Source organism: Colius striatus, chromosome 8 (genome assembly GCF_028858725.1).
Source record: "Colius striatus isolate bColStr4 chromosome 8, bColStr4.1.hap1, whole genome shotgun sequence".
Taxonomy (NCBI): Eukaryota; Metazoa; Chordata; class Aves; order Coliiformes; family Coliidae; genus Colius; species Colius striatus.
Window position 1 is genome coordinate 28216697 of NC_084766.1, and position 24321 is coordinate 28241017.

General features: G+C 43.9%; 1 long non-coding RNA gene across 1 annotated transcript; it reads right to left on the reverse strand.

Moving 5' to 3' along the window:
- Positions 1-713: 713 nt before the first annotated feature.
- On the reverse strand, positions 714-23202 carry LOC133625928 (uncharacterized). Its single transcript, XR_009819146.1, has 3 exons — positions 22887-23202; positions 14806-14858; positions 714-1888 (listed from the first exon to the last, which is right to left on the reverse strand). It is a non-coding gene; the product is annotated as an uncharacterized LOC133625928 (long non-coding RNA).
- Between the last annotated feature and the right edge of the window lie 1119 nt (positions 23203-24321).

The following is a 24321-nucleotide window of genomic DNA, read 5'->3' on the forward strand; positions in this document are numbered from 1 at the left end:
TAAAATTCCATTGTGAGACTCTGGATATCTCAATTCCCTCCTTGCACATTACTCACTTTCTGCATGATACTGGAAAGGCCATTTAAACTTGCTACGAGAAAGCTCACCATCTGTAAAAGATGCATAACTGTATTTCCTTTTCTGTTTTACTTATTAGAATGTAAATTGTTTGGGTCATCTCCCAGTACTTAAGGGTATTTAGTCACTGCTGCAATATAAATACATAAGAGCAATAAAATAACACCCTGAAAGATTTTTTAAAGTCTGCTAGAAATGCATAATCTCTCTCATTCCCTAACATCAATATATTTAAATCCATTAATATCTCTAAGTCCTGTGAAAATGAATCATTTGGTGGCCCCTGGCCCTCCTGGCAGCATCAAGGGCTGCCCTGATCCAAGGAGTTCAAGTGATGAGAGAATGCTGCAGGTTTATCAGGCTCCACACAATGCTCTCACAGATTACAAGACAGGTCTGGTGAACTGTCTGCACACAAGGAAGTGAATGGAGTATTCATGATGTCTGTAAAGAACAGGTGTCAGTGGCAGATATCTGAGGGACTGGCCCCAGCAAGATGGGAGGAAAAAAAACCCGCAAGGTTCTTATGGATTGAGACAAGGGCAGGGAGGGCTAGCTGGCAATTACATTTCTGGACAAAACAGACTCCACTACTTGACTTAGAGAGGAAAGTAAGGGAAGTTTATTCTACTACCTACAAGAAACAAAGTGGAACAAAAAGGAAAAAGATAATAGGATGACTGAGAAAATTACAACCAGCACTTTAAGATCTCCCTCTCCCATCCCTCCTTTCTTCCCAGGCCCAGCTCACTGCTCCTGATATGTCTACCTCCTCCCCCAACAACGGCTCAGGGCGACAGAGAGAGGGGGATCTGGTCAGTCTCTCACAGATGAGCTCTGCTGCTTCTCTGTTCTCATGTGAGGATGACTCCTGGCATTCTTCTCCTGCTCCAATACGGGGTTCCTCCCCGGGACACAGTCCTTAACAAACTTCTCTGGTGTGGGTTCTTCCTAACAGCTGCAGCTTCTGCTGATACAGGGTCTCTCACACAGGACACAGTCCTCAGTGAATGTCTCTGGTGTGGGTTCTTCCCCACAGTTACAGCTTCTGTGAATATGGGGTCCCTCCCATGGGACACGGCCTCCTCCAGCCATAGTCACTGCCCCTGGCACGGGGTCTTTAATGAAGTGAATCACTGCTCCTGATGTGGGGTCTTTAGCAAAATGCTAACAAATCTTGGCTTCACCAGTCCTCTCCATAGAATGCAGGGGAGTCTGCTCCAGCACACCTCCTCCTCTCTTCCCTTACTGACCTTGGAGTCTGCATGGTTGTTTCTCTCTCTCTTCCCACTCCTTGCACCACCACCAGCCGGAAAAGAAGAAGGGATAGAAGGAGGAAGAACATGAAGAACCCTCCTCTTCCTGCTTCTTCTTAAGAAGTGATTGTGGAGGTGTCTAATTGGCTCAGCCCCAGAAGTGGGTCTGGCTCAGAGCTGTGGAGAACTTCAAGTAGCTTCTTACAGGAGCCATCTTTACAGCTCCTTCTCTCTTACCAGAAATGGCTTCATGTCAAACCATGACACATCTTAACCTGGCTTTTTCCTGTCAGTCTGAAACATTAGATCTGTGTAAAATTTGTGTGTGTGCATACATGTGTGTGTATATGCATCAGAATTCCTTCTTTTGAACAGAAACCACATCTAAAAGAAAGTCTTGGAAAAAAAGGAATGAACTCTTAAAACCAAAGAATTTCTTGAAATCAGTTGAGTTGGACATGAGGTTAGGAACAGTTCCAAAACCTCTGTGAATTCAGCAGGACTGCATCAGTAATATCTTCACTCATTTACTGCAGAACTTTCCCAGAATGACCCTGCAGAAGAGGATACGAGGTGTTTCAGTACATATGACACATAAGAAAAAAGAATCATTAGAATAAAATTCATGAAATGAAAAATTCTGAAGTATTAGACATCAAGAAGAGCATTGAGACCTGGTAGTATTTAAGAGGACAAAATTAACTGGAGTAAAGATTTTACTCTATAAGCAATGAAGAATTTCTCTGGACAGAGAGTTTGTGAAACCAGGTATTAAATGTTAGACAGCTGGGGGCAAAACCTGATCTGCTAATAAGATGTGGCTTGAAAAACATCTTCCAGTGAAGGTTAACTTAAACAGTACTACCACCTTTAGGAAATATTGCCAGGTTCCAGTCTGAGCTCTGTAACAGGGTTACAGTACAATAATAGCACAGGTTTGGCAAAAATATGAGCAATTCCCTGAAAATATCTGGCTTTTTTCACTACTATTTTGAAAATGAATCCTATACAAATACATTGTTATGTAAATACACATTGGCCTTGCCCCATATATATGCTTCAGGCTAAGGGACACACAGTCTCTCTCTCCCAGCTGATCCATGGTGAATTGCTGAAGTGCAATAAGTTAATCACATGCATGAACCCTTTTTGACAAATGACCTCTCATAATTATTCCTTTTCCTAAGGAGACTTCAAGAAATGTAATCACAAGGAAGGAAAAGCCAACAAATTCCTTAAACAGACATAAACTTTTGCATCCATGGTTCCATTGTGTGTAGAAAACGTCACACTACATTAATTAGCAGAAGATTTGTGGTTGATCCTCCCTCTTGGCAATCCACATGCACGTGCCATAGGTGTGAGCCATGAGGTGCTCTATTGAAGCTTACTCTGTGAATAACTGCTGCCGTCATGCAGCAGTGCCTTTTATCCACACAACAGGCCTGTGACCAGATACAACCCCTGCCAGTGGAGGATGGCTCCTTCAAAGGTAACCTCAGCCAGTGAGGCACTCTCTCCTTCCCACAGCAGTAAGGATCTTGCTTGCTTGTAAGTCTGATCAGCAGTCATTTCCCTCCACCACCAGTGGAGCAATCATTTCAGCAGGAGCAGCATACAGCTTGACCCCATTTAGTGTCTACACCAACACCAGGTCAAGTGGCAGGTAAGAGCATTTCTTGCTGCAGGTGGTCTCACCCCTTCCCATTCTGCATGGCTGCCCCTACCCCAGCAAGGAGCTGCCAGCCAAGCCTCCCTGCACAGGCAGAGCTGGGAAGAAGAGATAAAATATCTTACCAGACGCAGCTGAAAGCAAGAGGAAGCTTTTTCTCACCCAAAGCATGTGAAAGTTGTAAAATAGCACTATACATGTGGGAAGGAAATGGACCCTGACAGGTTCATATCATGAACGCACCAAGCAATAACCCATTAAAAGATTTTGTTATTACTGAGTTGTAGCACAAAGATACTGCAGGATGGGAATCATCGGTCTGACCACACCACCGTAGCGAAGGAGAGAGCCAGACCTGCTCCTCTGTGTGTCTGTGTGTGACACGTCAGGGCTCTTTCAGAACACAAGCACTGTTTGTTCAACATTCCTCTCCTCCCCTCTGCACAGAAAGGGGAAAACAACGAGAAAGGGAAATTTATTTGTCCATGAGGCCTTTTTAAACAGACAAGGTAATTACCTGAGTACATCTATTATATGCAGAGCTGCTCCAATCATCACAAAGCACGTTTGCCAAACTATAATTAACTTGGGGAGGGGGGGGAATCCAACCAACCAACCTTGTTTAAATAACTTTAATGCAGGGACATAGACCAAAAATTCCTCTTGTCAGTCTCATCATGAAATGTCAGTGAGAGAGTTGGAGACCAAGAGCTGGGTTTTGCCCTGAAATACATATCCTTGGTTTTTTATCTCCCTGTGTCAAAAATTCTTAACACTGTATTTTTTTAGAACTAGCCTCCTATGGAGAGTTACTAAACATACATCAGCAGCCCAACAGAGCACTAACAGGAGTATGCAGCAATCAACTAAATGGACCGAGCAAGAGCTGGGAGGAAGAGAGAGAGGGAGAATTTTAAGTGAATTGGTGTGTTCATAAAAAATGACAAACGGCCACAAGATTCAAGGTCCCTGTTCACTCAAGAAAGACCGAGAAGAAATGCAAGCTCCAGGAGGGAGGGTTAAATCTTGCTGGGGCTGCAGAGCCTGTGAAGTAAGCAGAGCACAAACCCCACTTTTCCTTTCCATTTCTATGCAGGAGCTAAGCTAATCAAAGGCATTTCTCGAGACCAAATGCTGTAGCCTGTTTCATTCCTCTCACAACTGCCTCCCAGGGAAGAAGATACATCAATGGGAGCTAGTCATTTCCCCAAGGCCAGTGGTACCAACCCCACAGCAGTGGTGCTGGCAAGGGAGTCCCAGCTCTTTCCCTTCCTGTGGCAGTCTGGAACCTCTCCTCATGATGTAGTCCTCTACCCACATTTCTTCCCCAGGCCCCAAATACTGCCAAGGCGAACCCTTGAAATATAGGGATCAACACCTGCTGAGGGGGCAGCTCAGTACCAGTAGTCCCTTAGTAGCACACCACAACATTCAGCATCATGTAGTAGAGAAATAATAGAGAAGAGTTTTGTCTTTTTATTCCTCCCTTTCAGATCTGTCCAGTTCAGTTTTCACAGCTTCAGATGGGATTTAGTTTTGTTTCTTCTGTCTCCAGCATCTGAGCAGCAATATAGCAGGGTGTACCCCTACTGTATGTAGAGAGAGGGTTCAGCTGGAGCCCAATCTGACCTAGTTCCTCCTCACTTCTTCTACTTTGAGGTACTGGTGCAAAGCTGAAGCTACCTAAGGGAGGTGGATAGCAGGGGAGTTTGAGCCTTGGTGTGCTCAAATCCCAAGTAGATGTGACAGAGCAGGCACAAAGTCATTCACAAGCCTAGAGCTGAGGATCTCTGAGACTGCAAGAGAGTATCTCCAGGGAGAGAAAGATTGCCTGGAAAAACAGGTTTCCTGATCAGCCTTGCTCTGCCCTTCTCATATGGCCCTTCTCACATCCTTCTCAAACAACAGAGGCTATTCCAGGACACAGTAACACCAGAGCAATGTGCACCATTGGATATGGGCAATATGGGCAGATGTCTGCAACCATGGTCCCCGATGTTCCTCACACAGCACCAGGGACTGCTTCACAGCCTGGCACTGATAGACCTCTGGGGTCTGTGGAAATGTAGCTACCTAGAGAGGAAAGATGTCTGTGAAGCATTGGGTGGGGGTGGCTAGTTAATGACGCATCGTGAGAGAGGTGCTCGTACATCCTTAAGGTCAGTACTGTCACTGTTGAGAAGCATTGGACTACACAGGTTCTTACTGTTGTCATTACTCCAGTAGCACTGTGATAGGCACTTCTCAGCCCCACTGGGATAAACACCCATGGCCACCATGGAGTTCTGTTTAGAAATACACGTACCTATTGTAATAGGATAAGTCACTTGCTATACGAAACTCGTACCGTTGGATAGCAGTCAAAATACTCACAGGATATCCTCACTAGCTCTCTTTGAAGACAAGAGAGCAGTAGTAGCAAAGCCAGGTCACTACAGCTTGTTCCTAATCCAAACCTAAGAATCCAGTGACCAAGAAAAATGACAGAAGACCACAGCAAGCAAAAAGATAAACAACTCACATCTCCCAGCCCCACTCCCACACAATTCCACAGAGCCCAATTTCAATTTGTCCTGACTTCCACAAGAGTGAAAGGAGAATCAGGAGTCACATATCTATTTATTACAGTGCTAAAAGAGAAGAAATCAGGCAGGTGGTAAAGCAATGGTGCTTTTTAGATTCTCCAGCCCTAAAGTTATTGGGACATGCATTCAAGGAAGCCTCTAGAGACACCTCAGTCCTGTAGTTGACTTCCTCCATTGAGCAGATTGCTTAGTTGCATTTACACTACCTGACCCAGTTTTCATCTCCCTGTTTGAAGAGAAAACAAAATCATACAGAAAAACCAAGCACAGCCCAGATGTACTTAGACAGGCTTTAGATTGTGCATCACAATGAAAAGAAACTTGAGGAAAGCAGAGATTTCATTTTACCCAGTGTACAAAAGGGACTGGTATCATATTTACTTTCAAGTGACTTAACCTCCCTCTGTCTTCCTCCTCATGCGGGATTTCACCCTCACTAACTAGGTTATAACCACACATATCTCTTCTAAGTCTACCATAGCTTCATGCTTCTTGTAGGTCAGGGCAAGCTGTGTGTGAGCAAACTGCAGTATACACTATACACTTACTTCCAGCAGGGAAGGATGCTTACCTTCAAGGTGGTTTTCTAAAAGAACCCCAAAGCCATGTGCCAAAATAAGGAGCTTCTCAAAAGATAAGGTCACTGACTTCAGTGTTGGAAACCTGGGTATCCCACCACTTCACATATCTCACAACACTTTCTGTCACTGAAGATTCAGTCCCCAGAGCTTCAGCTCATGCACATATGTTCATTTTGAGAGGGTCATTGGCAAACAGAACAGATTTCCCATCAATCTGTGCAAGTCCTAACAACATCCACAACCTAAACTAAATTTACTCCTTAATGCTTCCCCAAATCACGTTTTGTGACTGGTTTGATCACAGTTTGAGAGACTGTTCTCAAAGTACTATCTAGTGTATGTCATAATATGGCCTGACAATTAATTTTGCATCCAAACAAGAATGAATGGACTTGGGCTTCAGATAAGACATAACTTAGTTCTCTCAGGAAGAAAATCTCCACTTCACACGTGTGTGTGTGCACATGTATGCACATGTACTTGCACCCGCAACACATCACATTTTGCCCATTTGCAATCAAGACACAAATTTGAGGCAATCATCCCCAACAGAGATTCTCCCTCTACCTTGTGTATGTTAACCAAACCCACCACAGTGTCCTATTCTCACTCACATTTTTAAAAGTGAGAGCCCTAGAGTAATTTAATGTCCCCATTTACCACACTTTTTATTGAATACAGAATCAATAACAAACTGCTGGTCAATAAAGAGCTGCTTATGGAAGGAAAAAGCTTCTTGCAGGTGCTAAAAAGGAAAAAAATCGAGGAATAATTAATGCATGTTTGTCAGTGGCCACTGGGCTGTAACTAATAAGGGGAATGTATCATCTGTTAGGAGAAAGTTTTCATTTCTCAGTTGCCGTGAAGACCTGGGGACATTTCTCTGTCTGCTGGCAAGAGCCAGGCATAGAGAGTTACTATCTTAGATGGATGTTTTAGCCAGGCAAGGAAAACTTTTTTGCATCCCTGTGAAAGTACTTATTGCTCGCACAGAACCATTTCCTCCAGTTCCCAGAAAGCCAAAAGCCACTTTTACATTGCTGCAAAGTAGGACGAAGATCATCATGTGGCTGCATCAGTTATTTCATCAGAGTTTATAGATCCTGCTGCCTCACTGACACAGATCTTCTAATCTTTACTGGATGACTTAAAAGCAGTTGCTAACTGCAGCCTATCACCCATGGTTCAGTGATCTTGGTATCCTCCAGCAGAACAGGCTGACATAAAAGCTCTGCCCGATTCATTACAGAAGTGATTTCATTCTGTCCCCGTTGAACTGAAGACGATGCTGGTCACCCTCAACAGGCTCATGGGAATAAAGCAAAAGGGAGAGGAAGAAAAACGTTACAGTGGATACTCTGTTAAAATAAGAGTACCCATAAAAACTGAGCCCTGAAACTGATGGAGGAATAAACATACCTACTGAAATTCCCAAAGGGGTTATTGCATTTTTAGGAACCCTCTCTATTCCTTCAGGTTTCCAAACCCTGCAGCAAAGTGCTCTGGTTAGTCAGGGTGCAATGGCTACCTCTGCTCAGCCTCACTTTAGCCATCTAAACATCCAAACAGCATTGCGTTTACACACACTCAGGTGCCCTGCACAATCTTTATTTAGGCAGATTCCAGATGAAAGAAGGGGATTGCAGCAGGAAACTGTGAGTCTACAAAGCAGATTTAAAATCTTTTGCCTTGACAGCCAGGCCCCATCAGTAAGGTTTTGTGGATGTATTCCTGCTGTGTTATATCACCATCCAAACAATTCAAATGCACCTTCTGCCTTCTTTCGCTTAGTAGGTTATATTTTCTCCTTCCCTGCTATCATGTTTTAGTTAGGAGTGATCACTCTATGTTACCCCACTGTTCTGACCCCTCAGATGCCTCAGCTGTTAGACTATAACGCCTCAATGAAGACAAGGATATCTGCGTTATCAATACATCCACCCTGACGAACTGCTAACCCCTACAAGACCACCTTGAGGGAAGAGGTACTTAAAATGCCCAAGAAATCAAATTTAGAGGAGAAAAAAGACAAAGCCAAAAACAAATGAGGTGTTTGCCAGCATGGGGTACAAGTCCACAGAATAATAGCCTTCAGCAAAGATTACCTCCTTCCCACAAGTAGAAGCTGCTGCTGTTGTTTTTACAGAAGTGAGTATGAACAAAGGACTGAGCTGCTCAGGTAGGAGAAATAATTGAGCCTGTAATCAGTTCTATGTCTCCAGATGGAGGCTGATTAGCTTTTCAGGCAATCAAGATTAAAATTCTGACAAGTTCATATCAAAGTCCAAACAACCCAGATACCTTTCCAGCATGTCTGTGGCCTATAAGGATCTGTTTTAACTCTCACCATGTAGTGTTTTAGTTAGAGGCAATGAGGAGACTGCTTCAGCTCCGAACCTAATCCATACAGAGCAGCGATGCAAAGGCATCAGGATGCAAACAGACTGACATTTGGTATATTTAGGGTTTAATCTATATGTAAATTTCCTGAACATACTTCAATAAAAAAATAATTCACCAAAATTTACGTTTACAACTTGGGGCGTGATCCTTTATGTCTTTAACTAACGGTCTCAGATCTGTACTGCAGTATTTTATAAACACAGAGCTGACAGATTGTTTGAACAGGAGTAGAACTGAACATTTCCTTTTGTAAAAACAATAGAGACCTGAAAGATTTCTTTTTTGTAGAAGAGTAACAAGCAATGGTAAGGCACACAGGACCTCTGGCAAGTTTAAGTCTGTTGTAAGCTACACATCTGTGAACTGATGCAGGGAAAATATAAGAATAGAATGGACATGGAGCTCAGCTTTTAAATATGTGGCCTGACAAACCCTTCCAGTTTGCTTGCTCATCTCCAGTTGTTTATTAACATGAGGTGGACAATCCACTGCTTCACATATGTTACATGTGAAGGGTGTGTCATTATTCCAAGTACTGGGACTGATTCCCAAGAAGCTGTTGAGCTACAAATTCAAACCATTTCCCATCTGCTGCTAAACACCATTTGTACTGTGCATATTAGAGTAGGAACTTTAATATCACATGACATAGGTGACATGAGCCCTAACCTATAAAAATCTTAAATTTTTGTTCTTCCACCCTGTGCCAGTGGAAGGGTGCAGGTAGAAGACACTATCTCCTCTACATCTCTAAGTAAGCTTCCCCTCTCTGTGAGTGGTAGGAGCTTCCCCAAGGACTAAGTTGCTTCCACATTTAGGTGCATCCATATGTGGGAAAGGGACATACCTGTGTAGTACGTCACCTGCAGCATCCCAGTCCTAGGATCCACTCTACACACACACGCAACTTCCCCCATTACCCTGATTCCTATGGAGAAAAAGTGCCACTGCTGCATGGAGAAGATGGTGCCAGTGTATTTAAGTCGTGAGTGTGACTAACCTCGGGCACTCAGGACAGCTTTCCAGCCTATGCACTAGTGCAATGTCAGCATATACTGCTTACTTCTCCCTGTTCCCTGGCCCAGATGTTTTTTGAATAGGCACACAGGCCAGCAGGGATGCTCCAGCTGGATCCTGAGTTTGGAGGTCCTGTTTGGAGGATCTCTATATGAATCACTTGCCCCACAATTCAAATGTGGACTACAGTTACTTGAAGATCTGCAGGAAATGAGAAACCAAGATAGCTCCATAGCATTGCCCCAAACCAGTGTCAGGTTAAAAGCATTCCCATATACATGGAACACCATCAGCAGGAGCTGAGACTTCCAAAAAATCTGGGTAGACTGGGTACAAAAAATGCAATTTGCATCAGACACGTCAGATTAAGGCCAGAAAACTGCCTTAAAAAAAGACATAGGTCACTACCTCCTCTAGTTCCCCCTACAATGAGAACAATAACTCTCCAAGACAGCCAGCCTTGATTGAACGTCTTCAAGCAATGGAGATTCATCATTCCATTAACTCACAATTTCTCATTTCCATGGCAGTGAAACTGTAGTTTTCATGCAGGCTGGGGAGCGGGCATGTTGGAAGGAAATGCTCATACTTATAGAGGGAATGAATCACCGATGCTCACGCTTAATATCCATTTAAATCTCTCCCACTAACGTGCAGGTTATAAACAAGAAACCTAACAATTTTCAGATCTTTATCTAGATGCAAAAATGTTCCTTTTCATCTGAAATCCTGTAAAATGCATTAAATGCTAAAATGTATACTTTTGCATATAACCAAGCCATTCATATTCAGATGATTTAATTGCCTGGTTCAGTAGGAGCTGCTTTAGTTAGCTGCATGTAATTTTCAGACTATTTTATTCATATCATGCTTGTAGAAAGACTTGAGGAAAGGGGATGATATGCACTCTGGTCACTTCATCTTTAAAAGTAGGAATATTTACATGCTATGTCTGTTTAAAAACTTACCAGTTAGTAATATTGAATTGGGAAAATTTAAATATCAGTTCAAGGCAAAATACATGAAGGGTACACATAGCTAAGCTGAGAGCAAACCTGTTGCAGGCAAAATCAATAAAAATATTCATTAAAAACCTTTGCAGATCAGAGTTAATGGTTCTCTTAGAAGGCTCTCAAACACCTTAAGGGGAAGACAATGCACAATGAAGACATTTAATTAACCTTAATTCTGACCCCCATAGCAATAGTATTCACATAACTCGCAATCGTGATTTCTTTCCTACCTGCTATGTACCTCTGAGAGCACACTTTCTCATCACCTTCTCATCACCCAGATCTTTCCACGCTTTGCTAAATTTCTCCAAGATAAGCATAAGGGACACTTAATGAAATCACACAAGAAAGCACGGGCAATGGAACGAGATTAAAGATAAACATAGATGGAGATCATCTCTTCAGCTGGGATGGGAAAATCTTCAAGATAAAAGATCTGTAGTAACGCAAATGCGGCTGTTCCTCTGCTCTGGCTGTACCGCAACGGGAGGTCAATGAATAAGGGGGAAGAGAAACCACACAATTCTGGGAATGAGGAATGCTGACAGACCACCCTCTTGCCTTGATGCTCTCTTTGTAAGAAATAATAACCAGAGCTTTTCCCACAGACACAAAAGTAGCAGGCCCTATGGAGGTAAGACAAAGGAGAGGAGGAAGAGACTGTTTCAGAGTCCTTCTCAGAAAACTTCCAGGATTTCTGCTAACAGCCTTTGTAACCTCCCTCCCCTCAACACTGTAACCACGATGAGAAACTCAGACTGGAAATTGTTAGAGATTTATTCACTAAAAGCTTTTCAAGTCACCTTCCAAATGCACAGCAAATCCATGCATGAGTGTCAAGAACCCCTGAAAATACATCAAAAGGAAAAAGACAAAGATTGAGGGGTTTAAGAAGTGTTTGTGAAATGCCTGATCTACACACAGAATTTCTCAGTGTTTGTGAGGGTCTATGAGGACACACAGGTTTAATGGAAAGGGAAAGGATCCCCATACTTCAGAGGAATTCTTGCTATGGGAGGTGGTGTAACAAAAGAGTGATTTCCTTCCCCCACAAGGAATACTCACAAAGGAAGCCAGACAGGTCTTAAATGAGTAGATCTGCTAAAGGACAACATGCATTAAGCCTTCAGCTTCACTGAAAAAACCACAAAAAACCACAATTGGAATTTATTTGGAGAAGAGAATTATCTCTTCTTCACCATAGCAAAACAAACTTCCTAAGACAACATGGTTATGGGAAATAGAGCTATAAAAGGAATGCAGACCATTCAGGAGAATGAAATCTTGTGTAACATGGATTTTCTTTCCTTGACTTGCAAAGGCATTACACTTTCACTGTACCAAATGGTAACTAGGAAACTAACCCCAAAATCCTCTTAAGTCAATGAAGAGATTGACATTGACTTTATCAGACTATAAATCCAGTCCCAAAGAAGGTAAGTGCCATGTGTGTGCTTTGTGTCATTGATAAATGATGGAACTGAGGAGAGCTTTCGTCCACTCAGAACCAGTTCCCTTGAATTCAGCAAAGTGCAACTCATGGTTGAAGGCAACATCCTCTGAAACACAGCCTCTACCAAGGCAGCACATGGATCTTTTAAACATGGTACAGCTGCATAACCTGCTTTAGAGACAAGAGCAGCTCAAGCACACACACATTGGTGAAGAGCATGAGCCATGCTCTAGGGGATCTGGTTGATCCTTTAGCTTATGATTGCCTGAAGATATATGGATATGAAGCAGACAGTATCTGTTATATCACAGCTTCATGCAGACTGTCAAAATAAATGGCTTGGAAAGATCAATACTGGTTAAAGATATCAGGGGAGAAGCAGACAGATGGCTTAGATAGGGAAAGCCAAACCCTTCATCGAGGCTCTGATTTGGGGTCTTGGTTGTTTCCTGAGACCTGACTTTTCAAAGCCTCACAGACTTTGCTGCATAGAGACACTGCCTGCAGGGCGGCTTAGAAAGCATGAAGAGATAGTCCTGTCCTGTCAGTGAGAACTGTAATATCACTGCTGTTGTTTCATTGGTAGAAACTAAGCTCTACATTTAGCTCCAAAACCCAGGCTCTGACTGTGCTTGCTGAGAAGGAGTCTATTGTGGCACATCACAGCAGTCAGTTTGGTGTCTGTTTTTGAACCAGACATCGAAGGGCCAGACAACACCCTAGGCTTGTATCATCTGCTCCTGAACACCCATTTTAGTGTTGGACCAAAACCCAATGACTCCAATGACTTTCAATTAAACTGCAGAAGAATCTATCTGGCAGCAGATATGAATGACACTGATAAATGCTCTCTCCCTGCCCTTTGAAATCCATATGCTGCTGATAGCCCAGGTATTGAGTCATATTGGAAAAGAGTGGAAAGTTTTTGCTCTGCTAGCTTTTGCTTTGAGACTGCTAGTTCAGTGCTGCCATGAAATTTTGCTTTCTTGCATGCAATATTTTGCTATCCAAAGCAGGAAAACCATGAGGAAAAAAAACCTCTCATCCTAGAAGGAAATTAGCATCCGGCAGCCTAATAACCCATTCTCTGCATCACATGCAGGGTGGTGTAATTAAAGCCATAAAATATTCTGGATTGATTTCTGCATTTGGAAGATACACTTGCAACATAACTAATGATGGCTGCAGCTGTGGGCCTGGGAGAGGAATTCTCCACCAAAAGTCTCTTCTCCCTGGGAAGCCTGCTGGTCCTATCCCACCTTCCCCAGGGGAGATGAAGGCCAGATAACCCAGGCAGCAAATACATTCAGTTCCTGCACAGACCCAGCTCAAGCACTCACAACTCAATGCTTCAAAATTTGAGCTGGGCCACTCTCCTGCAAAAAAACTCCTTGAGTACATTTATGTTGTCACCCACACACTCAGTCAAGCCCGGCAGCATGTCCCACAGCAGCACTGTGATGACACACAGCTGTAACCAGCCCCTGCTCACCCACTGGACATCAACTGGATTCATCAGCGAAGCAAGGGACACACAGACACCTGCAGATTATTGAGACGTGCCCATCATTTCACAGCACTTGTGAAACTGGTCTCCATTCCCATGAGGCTGATGGTTTTCCAATGCACCTCATGGCACAGTAATGTTTTTAAGTCTCATCCCTCCCTTCCAATATCAGCACTGTTTTAGGCTTCCTGTCAGTGATTTCCCATAGGCAAAAAGACTGCCCTGACCAAGGATTCTGGATTGATGGTCTTGGTTTTGTTCAATAAGTGTGAAAGTCTCCTCAAGTCTGTCAAGTTTCCTTTAAAAGCAGAACAAATTCCCAAATTTAGAAAGTTTTAAAAGAAGCATGAGAAGTCTTTTAAAAGAGTTCATTGGCAATCATGATTTAAGCTGTACAACAAACAGAAAGTATCCAATCTGTTTTAAGAAGAAATATTCAAACTCTGTATTACATTTTCATTCCTCTGTTTCCTACTTCTATTCCAGCCACTGCAGTCACAGCTTTACCAGTTCTCATTCATCATGCTGCAGAGCAGTGATATGAAGTCAGTGCTCTTGTTGCAAAGCCAAAGCAGGGGCTTTCTTAAATGTACTGATCTGCTTAATAAAAGATGGGAGGAGGCTGCTGCAGCCAGCAATGCTACAGTCACCAAAGAAATCGGATCTGTCTTGAAACACTTTGGTAGGAGATCTCCAGGATGATGCCTCCTGCCAAATCTCCATCCTGTAGCTGGGGTCATCTCTGCTGCTCTAGACCTGCTACAGAGCAGCAGTTAAGCCTGCCTATTACGTGCAACAAAACCCATTACCAAGACCCTGGATATCAGAGCCAGCAACTGCAAGAGTTTACTTTAAAACCCAGTAGTTTCTCCCACTATATTTCATTGTGAGAATCAGAAATGTTTCTGTCGTGTGTAGCTAACAGAGCAAATGCAGCCTGAGGACCACCCTGCAGCCAGCTCTGAGCTAGAACAAAATTATTCCTGCAATTCAGCTAAAATTTGCTTCTTGTCCTTTAAAAAAAAAAAACAACCCAACTGTCCTGTAGAGCATCAGATGACTCTCCTTGATTTACAGATACAGTCTTTAGGAGATGTAAGAAATAATAATGACCTGCTTCTGAAATGTCTTGCTTCTGAAAGCCAAAAACAATCTAAATAAAAAATTCATTGATCAATATTCCCTCCCCCCTCCCTCCCTCTCTCCATTTTTCGCCAATTAAGCCTGTAAGTTAGTGTACCTTAAAAAATATGCCAGAGCGATGACTTCATGGGCTCAGTCTCAGCTATTCACCTGTGAAAAATAAAATCTGCTTAATTTTCATGTGATAATGATTATAGAACTTATTTGCAGAAGTAAATAATTCAGCAAGAACGAGATGCACAACGGAGAAGAATGGGCTGTGCCTGTGTTTTGCCTACTGATAAGGGACAGTTTTGCTGTCCTTTTGAACGCCTGCAGCACCAGCATTAACCTCTGCAAGCATCTTGAGAGAGAAATTAAAAAAGAGCTCTCCCAGCATAGCTAAATTCCACTGCCAGCTGACATTTGTTTCTTTTTATCTATACATTTGTCTAATTAAGAAGATGTAGTGCTGTTTTAATTTTCATATAAACTCTTAACTTGAATGGGGCTGCATTCTGCAAACCAAACAAGGATTTATTAAGATAATAAAGCAAGCACTTCATAAAAATTTAAATGCCTGCCACGAGCATCTTTTTTTGTTTAACTAAGAGGCCGGGAAAACCTCTTGAAGCAGAGGAGGGATCTGCAGTAGTAAACAGCTTCAGCAAACCCATGACCAAGTGTATGTGTGTAGTCCCCATGTGCAGGGGTGGTTTCCCGTGCCTGAGGCCACTCACCCTCCGTGACACTGAGACTTCAGCAGGATTTTAGCCCTGTGCAAGCTTTGCACCCTTTCAAGCACAGGGGTGCACAGGTTCAAACTAATTGTTTCATTTACAAGGACCTCAGCAACCAGGGGGAAGCACATTAGTTTCCCTTGCTTGTGATCCATCGTCTGTTTATAACAACATAGTTAATCAAAGGAAGGAGAGATGAAGATCTTTTTTTTGCCAGTGTGGCAGAAAAGACTGTGAAGCTTTAATTGACCCCTTGAGAAACAAAGTGAAAAGCTTGTGGAATGAGCTGAATTTTTATCACAAAGACATGTTTTCCTTTTGGTTCTGCTCTGGAGACTCCAAGAAAGGGTCACACTCCTGGCTCCCGGCCGTCCTGGGTGCAGCTGCTGTATCACCTCCTTACCTGAACCATTTCAGAAGCAATGCCAATACTAATATCTGAGGGTAATGACTCACAATAATCCCTTAAACCTCATAATTGAAAAAAATGGCCACTACTGACTAATGGTTTTGAAAGCTGGGACATAATGAGTTGAGTTCTGCACAAGGTGCCTGAGGATTTTAAAGTGACTGGTAGCTCTGCCTCACTCATTTGGGCTATGCAAGGTGTTCCCCTCAAAACCAACATGTCCTGAGGCAGCCAGGCAAAATGTATCCAGATTCTCCAAGACCAGGACTGCAAGGGACCACGAATGCTGTCCCAGATGTCACATCCTCCTTCCCCTCCCACACTTGGTGGGTTTTTTGCAGTCACAGCACTGCAGCAATCTCCCAGCAAGGTGGGTGAGGAGGGACGATGGCCTTTGGGACTGGAGGAAAATTGTGCAAAATGAAAAATGTTGGGAGAAGGGACAATAACCTACACATTTTCCCCTCTCTTTTTTTTTTTCTGGAAGGTGGTAGAGGTGTTAAAATTCCAAATACAGCCTGTATATTGGGGAGAGGGAAAGGATTCTCAAAAGTACACAAAATGTGATGAGATGTTCCTGCAGAGATCTGCTGAAGTACTCTCGCTCTCTTTTAGATCCCATAGGTAAACTGCTTCTGTTATTTCTATCAAATCAGATTTTCCACTGTCCACTTTAGTTCTGAGAGAGAGAGACCAAGAGGCTAAAAATATATGTTACAGCACAGGCCAGAAAAGGACAAGTTTCCTACTCATCCTCTTCCCCATGACCTGCAGCAAGATTGCACAAAACTGAGGACAGGCAGAAATTAGTTGGCTGGCTAGATGAGGAAAGATGTGCTCAGGGTAGTTTGTGACAAGAACACTTGATAATGTTTGCCCTACATAAAGTGTGCTGTCAACTCTGGAAACATGGACAGCAGGTTCCAGCAGCAAGGGCTGCTGAGGATTGCTGCAGTCTGTTCCCAATGCTGCATTTCTTTTTCTCTTGGTAAAACTGGAGCACAGAGGCAGCAGTTTCCTCAGTGGACCTCAGTGGTAGTCAGTGGGTTGCTAGCCAGTAATCAACAGTTTAACACATGGAATTTCCTGGAGGAGATAAGCCTACAGCTCGCAAACTCTATAGCAAGCAATTTATCTAGCCAAAACAGCAAATTACATGCTTGCAACTTGCATGATTATTCACCAGATCAGGACACCTATGTGACAACAATGAAAAAAAGGTATTTTTAGATAGCAGCAATAGCTTGTTCTAAAACTAAAAGCTATTACTTCTCCTTACAAAAATAATTTTGCCCTTCTTCTTATACTACTGCAGCTGCAACAATGCCATCATAAAGAACAACATACTCAACTGTGTGGCATGAAAATCTAAACAACACTGTAGCAGCTACTCACTGAAAATATTCTGGTCGGATTTCCTCCCTGCTGTAACAAACATTACATATTCCCTCTTCTCAAACAACTGTGACACTCAGGACTACATTGCAAGAAAGTTCCCTTCAAGCCCCCAGCATTATACAGCCTCATTAGTAACTTTAATTATTTATTCAGCACATCTCCAGCTTGCCTGAGTGGCTCTAAGACTGTCAGTCCTGTGCACTGATTCATATTGCTAGTGGTTAATACAGTTCAAGTGCCAAAGGCAAGCCAAAGGGCGAAGCCAAAAATAGGTAGCAGCATCAGCTGGGAAAAGTAACCAGTTCACATAATGTCAGCAACCCCGTGATGACCCTAATGAACTGGTGTTTAATTGAAGGCATTGAAAATGAGGACTTCTTGTCTAAGGACATATCGATAACTTCATGGAAACGACCATAGCCCAGCACTATTCTTCTGTGAGTTGTTTTTTTAATGATTGCTAATCTTGTTTAAGACAAGAAAAACTGTGGTTTATTTGAGTGTCCTGGGTCTACTGGGAGTTTCATTTCATTCTGCCTTTCCTTTCCTCGAAGCACCAGATGCTAGACAGGATTAGAGAGCAGTTTGAACTAGAATGCAAAAAAATAGCCTTAAGAAATATTTGAATTGCCTTAAAAATGCTCCTGGAAACAGACATCCAGATCCTGGTCCTTATTTGAACCAGCTTTTTTTTTTCCATCACTGCAATAGTGTAATGGAGGTTGAATGAAAGTTGGTAAAGTTTTCTTGTGCATAATGCCCTTGGGACAACTGACCAGTGGCCCACTAACCATGTCCAGTTTTTAGTAAGCAGGGCAGGATTATACCTTCAGGCTTCTCTGGAAATCCCCAGTTTTGAGCTCTTTGTCTTTTATACTGAAAGAAAAGGTCAGCCCACCCTTCATTTTGTGGGAATTTGTTTCTTCAGAAGTGTTTCCTCTGACTTTACAAATCAAATTGTCATCTAGAAATTCTTCATCACTATACCAAAATGCAGCTGGTGAGCACTATTGCCAAAGGAAGCAACGTCTGAATAAAAGATAGCTTTATTTTTAACTTATCCCTTAAAAGGCATTAAGACCCCAGAGCTGTCCCACAGGAGTTATCCTTTATCACCACTAGATGAATAGAGATTTTTCTGGTTCGTGAAGCCCGAATCATACATATTCATGTCAAACACAGAGAGTTCCTGTCATAAAGGCTTTAATCAGACACAAGGCAGGTTGCTCTTGCACCAATAGCTCTGGATATGGTGATCTACAAAGTGTCATAGCAACCAGTCCTGCAATGGGCCGAATTTTTCCTGAGTTATGCCAACAACTCAAACCACATCTTGGGATGCAGGCCAGAGTGAGGAAGAAGACCCAGGGACTGCCAGCACCCTCCTCTTTAAGCTGCCAAGCTCCTCAGCTGACTTTTATGAGAAAGAAAAAAGACACAGAGTGAAAATCCAGGAGGAATTTGAACTGAAAATGCTCTTTCCACAGGAGTTAAGCAGTACACAAAATCTGGACGGTTGTGTTCAAGAGTTGACCATTGAGAATGCAGATTCTCTACTCCATGGGAGTTGCTGGGATGGGATCTGGCTCTAGATTTGACATTATTCCTCCCCGTCAGTCTTGCCAGCACCCTTAAAGAATAGCTAGCTGTGCTGTGACCTTCATAACAGAATACCTTGTAAGACAAGATAAACACATCTAGCTTCAACTACACTCCTCCAGTTCACCATAGCTTGTGAGGGACCAGTACTAGAGAATTCTACAGCCTGGAGGTTCATAACCTGGACATTTCAGGAGTCTTAGAAATGTTTGTAACTTACACAGCACAGTGTGGCCATGACATGGCCTCAGACATGGAAGCCCAGATGTTCTCCAGCCACAAAGCATCCTACCGCGAGGTACAGTGTTACAGCTCCCACCACGTCTTCACAGAGTGCTCTGGGACTCAACTGCCTTACAGCAGGCAGCTCCAACAGCCAGGTGAAGTATCTTTTTTCTGATCTATCTTACCCCATTTCCTCCCAAGTCTACCATTCACACTGCAGTCAGCCTTCAGACATCCCTCATCTCCTTGACACATTCCAACTTCTTCACACACACACACACACACCCCCCACATGCTTCTTGTACTCTGCTGCAGACAAGGAGAGAGGGGGAAGGGGTCACATCGCCCTTTGGGAAATGCTGATTGGATTATTTCAACCTGCTCCCTTCAAAATGTACTGTTATGGACCAAGAAAGAGCACGCCCAGAGGTGACATTGCCCAAAGAAACGATTACTTAAGAATTAGTCACACGGCTGCACGGAAGGCATATGGCTGGCTTTGCAGGAAGGGTTGCTGTAGCAAAGATGAATACAGATGACTGAAGCAGACAGGGTAGGGACCTGTCCTTCCACTTCAGCTGGAAATAAAGCTTCTGCTCAAGGTCTATGTACCTGTATTTGGTGTCTCTGAGATGCAGCTTTGGTAATTACGAAAGGAAGGAAATCCTTTGCAAAAAGAAAGGAGTGATAAACACAAGAGTCTGATTTAAAGAAAAAATCCAATCAATGCACTAAAAAGTCTTCCCCCTCCAGCTGGAAGCTTCTGAGGTACAGCAGAAAGACAAGAACTTTCTGAAGCATTTTCAGTTGCAGAATTCATAGGGGCACCCAGGGAGCTGTCAGCAGGCTGAGCACGCAGTCATTGTGCACGAGTGCTCAGCAAACTCCTCTCCAAAGGGCCATTCCCTTCGAGTGAGCTGAGACCAGGGAGTCTGTGTCCTCCTTCAAACCCAGAAGCTACACTCACTTTGAGGCAAATTGTTCTCTGAAAGGCCCTAATCCAAGTTTTCACCTGATAAAGGGAAAAAAAAAATGCTACAATTGACTCCACTAAGTTTCAAATCAACCCTGTTGTCTATTACATTGATAATTGCAGCTTTCAGTATAGTGGAGCCCAGCAATTTCCTAGGATGTAGCACAAGCCCTTTGGTTGCTCTGCTTTTTTCATGTTGAGAATTTATTACCCTTATGACTCTGTCAAGAAAAATCCATGGGCATTTCTTTCTGGAGGGGGAGGGTGAAGGGAGGGATGACACTTACCCTCTAATGCTGAATCACCAGCATATGTAGAGAAGAGGCCAAACTGCTGCTCTCACCTAAAACCACACATAATCACCTCCTGTTTGTGCCTTAGTGCCCACAAAATTACAAATACAACTGTTACAGAAGAAGTTTGGTCATTCATTTGGTAATTAATTTCATCAAGGTTCCTCTACCTTCATCATTTCAAATACCTGTCAGCTGCAGACAAGTACCAAGCTAACTACAGGTAAGCAGAAAGGCTTGATTGTTCTCTTCTTCCTTTTTTGCCCCCATCTGGGCTTTTTTTTCTCCTTCAGCCACAGCTCCCCTTCGCACTGCCTCTCCACTGCAGAGAGCAGGTGGTTTATGCTGGGTCCCTGCACAACTCTCACACACCTTGCATCGCTGTGTAATTGTCGGCACCTTTCCTAACGGACACAGGGCAGGAGGAATTGAGGAGAATCCAGCTCGCTGGACATCTCCGTGCCTGTCCTGCCGTCTCCTCTTTGCTTGTGTCATCCCCTCTTTTAGTAAGCCCGGGCGAGCGGGCGATCCTGGGAAGCACAGCGAGCCCGGCTGCGGGGCTGTCCCCGGCTGCCCCGGCGCCCAGCCCCGCCGTGCCGCGGGACACATGGCCGGGCCGAGGGGTCCCTCTGCTGATGGCAAGCGGCGGCTGCCGAGAGGAGAGCGGGGGCTGCTCCTGCTCCTTCTTTAACGGAAAACGACGTGCCGGGCCAGGTCTGTCCCCCGGGGAGCCCTGGCCGAGTCGCGGCGCCCTGCCCCGCCGGGCACACAGCCCCGTCCCGGGGTGCGCTCCCGCCGCCGGAGCAGCACAGCCAGACGGGTTTGGGGCCGGCGGCCGTGTGGGACCCTATCCCATGGTGGTGCAGGGCCCGGCGGCATGGCATCAGGCCGGGGCTGATAAACCCCAGGCAGGGAAGGGGGTATTTGTGCCCCCGGCATCCTCTCCTCGCCGCAGAGCAGGGAGCGGGTCAGCCAGGCATATCCCTCGGGTTTTTCGGGCTGACGATCTGTCTTGCGACAGAGCCAGAGCTTTTATGAGCAGGAAATATCATTCCTCCCTGTGCTTAAGGAAACCAATCGATAGCCCCTCCTCTAGCCCAGATAGCAGGGACGTGGTCACATAGCCCACGTCCCACACAGGCAGTATTTTGGAGACAAAAGGTAGAACAGAGGAAGGATGGATGATCTTAGCACAGCAGGTAGAGGATGGACCAAAAGTGATTTTCTGATCACTGCAGCCCAGTAGCTCATTCCCAATGGATTGGTTTCAAATACCTTCCTCACAGGTCACCTACAGCTTCTTCACACTGACATAGTCCAAAATAATGAAATCTCCTGTAGAAGTTGAAACCCAGACACTATTTACATTTCAAGTGCCCTAAAACACTAGATTGAAGATATGAGCAATTTCCCATCTCTAATGACCTGCCAAACCTGGGAGGAGTCGTCAGACCCAAGGAAGTGTTTTGAGGGCCCCTCAGGCTCAGGGGAGACTGGAGCAGCTCCACTAAGTGGGAAATAATGTGATGCTCATTTCAGTCTTCCTTCCACACTCATTTAACCAGGTAGGATGCTGTCAATAGCAATGACAATGCATTACTTTAATGCAGGTGTAATTTAGCAGAGGATCATGTCTGCTTTTTTTCCCTAAAGAGCCTTTAAAAAAGCAATCTGTCAGACCTTCCAATTCAGGTCATTCCCAAGTCATGTTCTACAATACAGTCACAGAGAAAAATGTAGAGTGTTTTCACTTTAAAGTGTGATGATAAAAGAATACTTGGTAGCCAGAGGGAAATTTCAAGGGGTGAGAGCAGTCCTTCCAACTCCTCTGGGGGCCTGACACTACGTACTCCTCAGGCAAGGAAGTTATTAACTTGCTTCATTCATGCCCTTTAGCAGGAAATAGAACTAAGTGCAAATTCGAGTCCTAACTACTGCAGATTTCATGCCTAGTTTGGCATCATAGTTTTTCCACCTTTCATAAGTAGGTGTTTATCATTTGAAAAGCTCAGCTGTAATGGTAGAAGTCTGCCTCTTAGTCTTCCTATTTGCAGAACAGAGATATTTCCAGTTGCACCTTTTCAGAGGGCAGTGTGCCAGCTTTCTGCCAGTGCTACGAGGCAGCAGCAAGGTGTTGTTTCATTGATCAGCGAGGATGATGGCTCAGCAAACTGTGTTGAAGCATCTCTTACACAGATCTCACAAACAGACCTGCTTAATGTTCCAGCACTGACATACTCTAGAGAGGTCTTGACTGAATATCCCAGCTGGAGGCAATGCTCCCTCTTCCTCACTGGCACCCAGACTCTTTAAAAGCTCAGTCTTGTCACCTCGCGTGGGACTGGATGTTTCTGATCCATGATATCTATTTTCAGTATGTTCTTAGCTAATGGGCAGAGATGGCCTCGTGACCAAGTGTTTCAGCCAGCTGCAGAATGCAGACACCTCTGCACACAAGCAGTTATCTTTGCAAAGACACTCACACACTCCTTATGACATCTTCAATTTAACAACAAGGAGAGACAGGTGCCATCCAGTGAATGCCTTGCTCACATTACTTACCAGCAGAAGGTACTACTGCAGTTTCAGAGCTCTGAGTTGCCTGTTCAGAGCACTGGTGCTTAGTGCTTCCTCTGCCTGGAAAAAAAAGAGCATTGAGAAGAAATTTTATGCCATGATTTATTCCTATTTTACTTTCTTTACATTAAAACTGCACCTGGTCCTGTTTGTAATTACAGACATTCCCCAGCAAGGTAAGCCTCATACCTCCAGATGCACTTTTCCACACTTCTCACAGTTAGTAAAAAAAACTCTCCTCTTTCTTGGCATCTTTAACCACCAAGCACTTTGTAATAGACAGAGAGTGCCCTACTGAAGCAAAATGACAGACAAACAGCCTGCCTTTGATTCTGATAGGCTCAAATTAGGCTACAGGTTCAGTCCCAAACTGTGGAGCTACATCTGTGGTGGAATCAGGCTCTTTGCCTGATTTGCAAAGGGTGAAAGCATCCAAACAGCCTATTGCAAGAAGATTTTAATATTTAAATGTGAAATTTTCCCAATGTTTTAACTGCATATTCTCCCTCATCCTAACCCAAGCTGGGAAAGAAGGACTGAAGTTTGTTTCACAAGCACTGCCATACCAAAGGTGAAGGGGGAAGGATGAAGCATTTCAGAAGCTGTCTGGCAGCTCTGGTGCTACCAAGAAACTTTGAGGAACTGCAACACAGTCTCCAAGTTCAACAAATCACAATGTGTTGCACAAAGCCATAAGCTCTTTCCTGCATCCAACTATGGGACAAGCAAAACATTTGATCCATACCCCTTTCAGATCTGTCAAAACTCTCCTGTTAGGCTTGGCTGAGGTTTGAGTTGGGCCCAGAGACAACTCTCTGAGGAGTCAGCTGAGTTTTGCCAAGGTCCAGCAGGTAATGAGGTGGGGTTTGTTTCTCCTTTGAGGATTTCAAATGTTCCTGACGTATAAACAACAGCAACATCTACTGTTGTAATTTCTAACCACCAGGAGTGTGAGGACTTGGCTGGAAGGGGGAGGTGTGATGGCTGGGTGCTTCTTTCCAAACAAATGGCAGAGAGATCTCCCCTGGCCCTGTCAGCTAGCTCGAGAAGTTCCTTTGTGGCACCCACATAAAGGTCAAGCTTTTCAAAAGCATACCCTACTACAGCACTTGGAGGATGATTTTCCCACACATGTGAAAAAAGAGAGTATGCCCAAACCAAAATTAGCATATAAACATACAAAGTGTGAAGCTGAAGAGTTATAGCACGTTTATGACACCTCAAACTCCATTAACAAGTTGGTTTGTTTCCCAGAAGAGTTCAATCCTATTTCATGCACAGGGAAAGGGTGGGGGGCTGTTCCTAGCACTTCAGGCTTCCTTGAGAAATCTCTCTCTCTCCCATGGGAAGCATAGGCAGGCAAGGATGAATTGGTGTTCAGGTGCCCAGAGCTGGTATTTACACACAGTTTGTCAGCTTT